Here is an 8011-nt window from a genome sequence, read left to right on the forward strand (position 1 = left end):
AGCAGGGAGCACCTTGGCATCAGTAACTATACATACTGGCTCTTTGGAGAGGGGATTCAGAAGCAGCTAAGTAATTTCGGAGCCAAATAGTCTTCACCTTGCTTCTCTGTATGGGCCAGATCATTGTAAACCCAGAGTAATATAAATCTGATGGCCCGGGATTGTCAAATATCACCATGGGAGTTTTTGTCTGTTGTGCTTTATTTTACTGAAACAATAGAAAACACCCTTGGAGGAAATCTCATTATGATACTCAAAGTACATTAAGGACTATCTTGTTATACAGAAAAAGCTTTAACTTTTCCAGGGTCTCTCATATTAGATCTTTGTGCTTCCCAAGCATGAAGAAATTTTCACACAGCATCATTTTTGGAAGGAGCATATGAACAGGAAAAATGCTGTCACCTCTTTCTGAGGGACTGCTGGGCTTTTCTGTGGCACCATGAGTCAGTATGACTCTGTCTTCCTCTCTGTAATTTTTGAAGTTGTCACCGTGAGGGATCTTCAGCTGGAAATTCAGAACACTAAGCGCCTCTCTCCAGTGTTTGGTGTTTGCCACATCACTTCTGCCTGCAGAAGGCTCCATCAATGACGTAATTTAAAAAAAAAAAGGAAAATCCCCCGCCCCCATTCTTTCACAAACTTTCTGCCTGACCGATTTCTAGTTAGAGGGACTGATACATATTTTCTTTCTCCTTACTGCAGGGTAGCTTAGCTCTCTCTGCCAGCCCTGCATGCTGCCTTTTTTCCAGTCATATCCTAACGGGAAAAGATTGCATTTTTAAGCCTAACCCTGCGAGCTTTATTATAATAAAAATAAGAACTAGAAGGACAGCTGAATGAGGTCCAAGCATATTTTTTTCTGTCGTATAGAAATTTCAAATGTTGAATGAATAATTAAGTAAAGAAATTGCAGCAGCAATATCCTAGGAATCTGGTTTGAATAAAAACCCAAACACCACCATCACTGCAAACATTAAGATTTCAAAAATATTCTTGGGATCTGCGTATCTTTAAGAAAAGGCGAATTCTGCTTCTCTGGTCTACACAATCCCTTTACAAGTCTTTCCCTCCTCCCTTAGCTCCCCTGTCTTCGTCTACAATTAAAAGCTGTATTTTAAAGCCAGTGTGTGTGGGGGGTGGGGTGGGGAGCGTTTGCAGGTTGGTTTTCAGATCCAGATCCGTGTGTGTGTGTGTGTGTGTGTGTGTGTGTGTGTGTTTCTAAGAGAAAAGGATTTTCCATCGCCCAAGAGGCCATCAAGTTTTAAGATTGCAAGGCACGACTTCTAATCGCATCCTCCGCGGAAAAGTACAAACAGTTCCTGAGATGAGGTCCCCCCACCTCCCACGCACTTCCCAGCTCTCCCTCCCTGCCTAGAACCCGGACAACCTCCCCAACACCTGTGAATCATCCAGGGGCTGCACCACCGAACTATTTGCATATCGCCGCCCGCCCTCCCCAGCTCCTGAGGCTCCTGACTCACGACTGGCAAAAACAGGATTATGTTGTGTGGTTATTACTTCTAATCTTTCATCTGAACCAGCAGAAGTAGAGATTCTTGCTCATACCAGGACCCCTGAGATTCTGACGATAGACCACTGCAAGTGCTAGGGGCTTGTGTAATGAGTGACTCTCCAGATTTCTGTCCCGTCCCAGCCACCTTCCCTCCGGATGTCTGGACATGCATGCCCCGTCCTCCGAACCAGTTCTAAGAAACCCGAACACCACCCTAGGCCGGGACTGCAAAATTCAACCGGATACAGCGTCATCTCTTAGCCCTGGGCAAACACCTCACAACTCAAAGCCCTGAACCCTGCTAACCCAAGCTAATAGGGATAACTAGCTTCACTTTCCCTTTTCCCAACTCGGTGTTATCTCAGTGATAACTGCTCTGACGTACTTTAAAGGAAAAGTGTGAGCCATTCTCCAGGTGGCCATGGTTAAATGAGAACTCTAAACCTGCAATGCTGCTTTAATACAATAATTCCTCATAAATATAGCAGCCTGAATAACCTGCTCACACAAGGAGCTGGTGAAAACGGAGGGGAATGCCTCTTCGGACCGACCCTCTACTTTGGAGAAAATGAATCACAACAGAAATCTATCCCAATCCCTGACAGCATCACCCTTCTGTTCCTTTACCTTCCTCACGTGTCTGTGACTCAACCAAAGACAAATCATCAGGGGAACGTTTTACATATAAATATGTATGTATTTACATTATTATAATTGTATATATACATTCCAAACACACGTATATACATACATATATTCACACATGAATGCACACATAAGCAAAGGCATAGGCCATCAGAAAAACGGTCGCAAGAAATGAGTTTCCCCAAACGGTGCTAAAATGGAGTCAAAAGAATCGCTCCATTTGGATGTTTATAAAAGATTGAAATAAAAAGGGTTGCTGCAAAGCGCTCAGGGAGCTGAGTCAAGCGCTCCGCACCTCCAGGCTCCTCCCCTACCGCCCCCAGCCACCTTCCTCCCTCCGCCCTCCCCCATCACACTTCCTCCCCGCCCCTCGAGGAGCTGGCTATTAAAAGCTGCTGACGTCAAAGGAACGGCCATCTTTGATGAGGGCAGAGCTCACGTTGCATTGAAGACGAAACCTCGGGGAGGACTGGAGCTGTCTTTCCTTCCCTCCCTACCCGGCGGCTCCTCCACTCTTGCTACCTGCAGGGATCAGCGGACAGCATCTGGAGAAGACAAGGTAAAGAGCCCCCTCCCCCGATCCTGGTCCTAGCCCTGCATGGCTGCATACAGAGGGGACTGCAGCTGGCAGCCCAAGTGAGCCTGGATAAATACAAGTCTTGGTGCACTTAGGGTGCGGTATTCCCTGTGTGCACGTCTGCCTAGACTCTCGCCTGGGGCTACATAAAAGTATTTTCGAGGTGAGCCGTTTGGAGAAGGAGTGCATGGGGACACTGCAGATGAAGTGGTGGGAAGAAATAACGAGGATGTGTACAGAATAACTTACTCTTTTTAAGCAGCCGTGGGACCCTCTTCCATCTTGCTATGCAGTTTTGAGATATGCTTAGGTTATGAGCGTTGTGGGTTTTTTTTTTTTTTTTTTTTTTTTTTTTTTTTTTTTTTTTCCTTTCTGTAGACTAGTAGTTAAAAGCAAAACACGATCTTGTCGTTCGTTCTAACCCTGTGATTACGACTGTAAGTGTTTAGGGCACTGCTACCCAAGGGAGATGAGAAGGCAGGGTGTGGGCACTGGGGAGGCGAAAGGAGAGGGGGGGGAGTTCCTGCCCTGGGCAAGCTGAGCTGCGGCAGCGGCAGCAGCCTCCATGCCCCACAGACTTGATTTATGCCTCCTGCTCCAAGTCAGCTGCAGGCAGGCAGGTGCTGAAGAAAGGGAGAGCTCTGGAGGGTTGGCGCGGTGGGCTAGGCTACTGGGGTGCGATGGTGGGAGCTCAGCACCCTGGACAGGAGTGTTCGGCGCCCTGACCTTTCAGCACCGCGGACAGCGGTCCGGCTGCAGCGCCGCAGTACCTGCTGCAGGGATGCAAGGCTAGGGCTGGAGGCCAAATTTTCCCACCGAGATCCAGATCTTAAGAGAAAGTCTTAATGGGGCTGGCATGATAGATTAAAAGAAAGACCGGAGAACAAATCCTGTCAGCGGGGATTTATTTACAGACAATTCCCGGCTCTCGTCCTCACCTCCCACGTAGCTTCGAGAAATAACAGACTTGTAGAAGCCTTCTGTATTTCTTCTCCCTGTGCCTTGGTTTAGACAAAAACAAAACAACAAAACAGGGGGAAAGCCATACTTTTAAAAACAGCCACTTATCCTCCATTGTGACATGAATACCGTAAATTTGTTGTTGTTTTTAACACGGGGTTGATATTAGGTGGGCTCAAGAGGGCTTATGTGATAATACCCGTCTATTTATAGGACAGTCCCCTACCTATTGGTTTTTATTTAAAAATATGGGTTATCTGAACTAAGAAGAATTAATTTTAGGGATAAATCCCTTTTGTCGCTTTCTTTTATCCTTAAAACTAAGCAGAAACAAGCATGCACGGCCAAAAAGCAATTTCAATCTCTTTGGCCATGGTTTTGGAGTTAGTGAATTTCACATCAACACTGGTTGTGGCTGATTGACTGCTGTAGATTTTGACATTCAGAACGGTCATCCTTGGGAGAACTTAAAGGTGTCCTTCAGGGTTATGCATAGGCTGAAGCAGGAATCTGACCCCAAGATTCACTGCAATTTCTCTTACGGCACTGCAGGATTTTGCTGAGGTCATGACAACTATTTTCTTCCCCGAGGCTTGGAGACTCCACATGAGCAAAAATTGTCACAGTGATAAATATCTGTTTGATTCAGATTCTCATGATCGCCATGAACGTATCAAGACCAAACTGTTATGCTTTCAGCCGGTGTTAAACAAGAGTAACAGCTTCATGTGTGTAGATGTATATGATGCATTAAAGACATGCGAGCAGGAACCCATATAGAACCCTTATATAATGCATTAAAGAAATTTTAGCAGGAACCCATTTAAAGACCCCTTCCTCAAGGTCTTAAATTGTGTTTATTTACTTATAACTCCAATCATCAGTCTTTCAAAGATACTAAAACTACCTGCCTATTAAACAGAGTTATTTTATCCCTGGATATTTGTTTGTGGGTTCCTTTTTATAAAAACCATGTGTTCCCATGTATGTATATGCTGGTATATTATTGTGTGTAGATGTAAATTGCTTTCCATGGGAATTTATTCCAGATTATGTAGCTGCACGGGAGTTTATAACTATAAAATCTTCATGTATAATAAACAACAATGTTTCATTGATGGGAGGTGGGGGAGAAATATGGGGAGGAATCTATTTAAATGCTTTACCGTTATAATGCACATCCGGACAGCTCTGCGCAGTTGTGTCAAACGCAAAGCCTAGCACTGCTTGAATTATGTGCTTGCACATTAGTAATTACTGCTAGGTTTCCCAGATAGTGGAAGGTGAAGGAAAGGGGTGCAGCACCGCAGGGAAGCTGGCCAAGGGTGTAGAGGAGGGAGGAAGAGGCCATATGAACAATTATATAGCCATCTATATAAGTAAATGTAGGCCAGCTTGCTGAGAAAATAAAAGGAAGTGTGCCTGGGACATAGATTTAACATTTATATCATGGAAAATCTTCAGCAGGAAAAATAATAAGATTTTTTTTCTTCATTTTAAGTTTAAATTTTGAAAATTTAGGACAATGTGGTGTAGGAGGTAGGAGCAGAGAGGCGTAAGGAGGACCCAGGAAGCATTCCTGCAGATGCTGGGATGGGACCGGCTTGTTTGTTTATTTCTGTTATCCACATCTGGCATTCCCCGGCACACAGTAATTTACAATTTCTACAATCTCTTCATGGTACAATCTCCCAAGAATTAAAATTTTAACTTTACTTTATACAACATTCACAGCTCCAAGGCAAGCTGCCCCTTAATTGTTAGATGATATTCCTAAACTCTGAGGTTAACCCCATAGTTAAAGGTTATCAGCTGAACAATTGATTTCCTCTCCAATGACACCTAGCAACTGCATAGCAGTTGGCCTTCAGAAGGAATGTTGGTTTTGACCACCGTTGAAATATAAACAATGTAATCAAGAGATTGAAGGAGGAAGCAAGAAACAATTCTGCTTTTTAAATGATGTACTATCAATAAACAATGCTTCTTACATTGTGAGATTGCTTTGCGCTGCTAGAAAAGCAGGAAAAATTAAGGGTTTGGCCTCAGCACTGGATACATTCTGCAATGTCATCCCTTGCCAGCAGGCAACGACCTAATAGGAAGATATTGATCAGTCAGAAAGTACCAGATACATAAATCAACCCCACAGGGGATATAAAATTTCATGGTTATATGGTCTTTGACCCCAGTAAGTTTGGCATCTAGTAATCTTAATAGAAATAGTAAGTCATACAATTTATTATATAAATCCAAAATAAAAAAGCAGTAAAACAACAGGAAAAATTATGAGAGTGTAAGGAATTCATTTGTAAGTAAGTGAAGGATAGTAAAGATAGGGTTTCAGAGGAGGGCAAAACGAAAGCAGACATCAGTCTTGAGCTGGCTTGGGAAAGCTGGAAAGAAATTAGAACGGTCTGCTAAGTAAACAGCTTCAAGTTATGTAAGCCGAGCTATCTTTCCTCGGTGAATCCTGCAAATGTCTAGCCATTTGGAAATAGTTGAAAGCTTTTTTTAGGGTTTTCTAGAATAGAATAAGAAACCCCTATGGAAGGCTTTGAACCCATATCTTAGAATTCGATATTATACTCTAAAGTTGACTTCTGACCAGAAACCAATATAACTAACATCATGATGAGGTTCTGGCTAACGCCCAGAAATTCACAGAGCAGTTTAATCCCCGGTATTAGAGGGAAGCACATCACTATCATCAAGAGTGATTCATTTTTAAAAAATCCTGCATTTGCACATTATTTACCACTCTCCAAGATATGTGTGCCTACATGGGCATACAGCCCCTACCCATAAATGAATTGTAGAATAAACTATTTGAGGTGAGCACATGCTAGGGAAACTAAAAGGCAGGTCAGGAGCCAGATGATCAGAGACCCTAGAACGTACATTTGAATAATAAACATGATGTAGAACTGTCTCCCCCTCCCTCTGAATATTCCACGTGACAAAGGCACTGAATTGGGCCAGGAAGGGGACACTTTTTCACAGTGTGTTTCATGCTGCATGACAAATAGAAGCAGTGCCTAAAGATGGGGGGAGGGGAGATGGTAACAATTTATAAAGCTGGGGGGTAAGCAGAAGTGGATAGCAGAGATAACAGAACACGTTTCCTTTCCAACTAAACAGGCTGATTCTTCCTGGTTCCGTATATCCCAGGTTGACATCTTAAATTACACACATTTCTTTCGTTAACCTTGTAGTTGCCCCTCCCACACTAGAATGTCAAAATTCCAAATACTGATAGAAATACTAAGCCAAAATAGCCAACAGCATCATCATTACAGAGGAAGAAACAGCAGTTACAAGCATAGATTTTGTGACTTCCCTTTAGACTGAAACACAGTGTGATTTACCAAAACACTGGCAGGAGAAATGTGACCTGGTAATGTTTTGACCTCCTATCTCACTGCCCATGGGAAATTGGGGGCAAGGGGTGTCACTGAAACGTTAGGAGGGGGTTATCAAGCTGAGCTCAGAGGACCTTTCTCAGGTAAGAGAAGACGAAGAAATGAATCACGTGTCAAGCAAGCAAGACGCGGTGAGTGGAGAAATTGTTTCAAAGAAATTAGTCCTATGAAAGGAAAGAAACTTCAGAGTTGCTATCATTGCTCTAACAATACCTGTGTTTTTCTACATTACTGTCTTCATCGAGGTCACTTGCTGTGCTTCTCCCTGTGAAAAAGTTCAAGTGAATCCTGATTTTAAAGGAGCTATGTAGACTACAGTAATGTGTCTGATACAATACAATAGAATTTAGTAAGCCATGAACTCGATTTTAAAGGACAGAGATGCCTAAGGCAGTGACTAAGCCAAAGTACATTGCGGGGCTAGGATGGCCTGAGCCACCTTTGCTGCTAGTTCACTCAGTGCTGGTAATGACTCTGTACCTAAGTTACCCTTATCATTTCAGCGCCACAGGTGAAGTGGCTAAGGTAGAGCCAAGAGAAGCTAAGTGATATATCAGAGAGCAAAACAGGAATAACTGTCTGACTCCAGAGACCAGGCTGTTAGCTGAATGCACTCCATTGCTTCTTTTACCACTGTTTTCTTGTTGGTAAAATAACTGCGAATATGCATGATAGGTAGATAGATAATAGATGGATGGATGGATAGATGGATGGATGGATGGATGGATGGATGGATGGATGGATAAATAGACAGACAGACGGATAGGATTGAACCCAGAGCAATAAGAATGCTAAGCAAGCAATCATTCCCTATACTATCCTGCAGGCCTCTGCACATGATTTTTCCCCCTATCTTTTCCTCACAAGCATGCCCCTGAGGATGCTGGTTGG

This window comes from Micromys minutus (genome assembly GCF_963924665.1).
Source record: "Micromys minutus genome assembly, chromosome: 17".
NCBI lineage: Eukaryota > Metazoa > Chordata > Mammalia > Rodentia > Muridae > Micromys > Micromys minutus.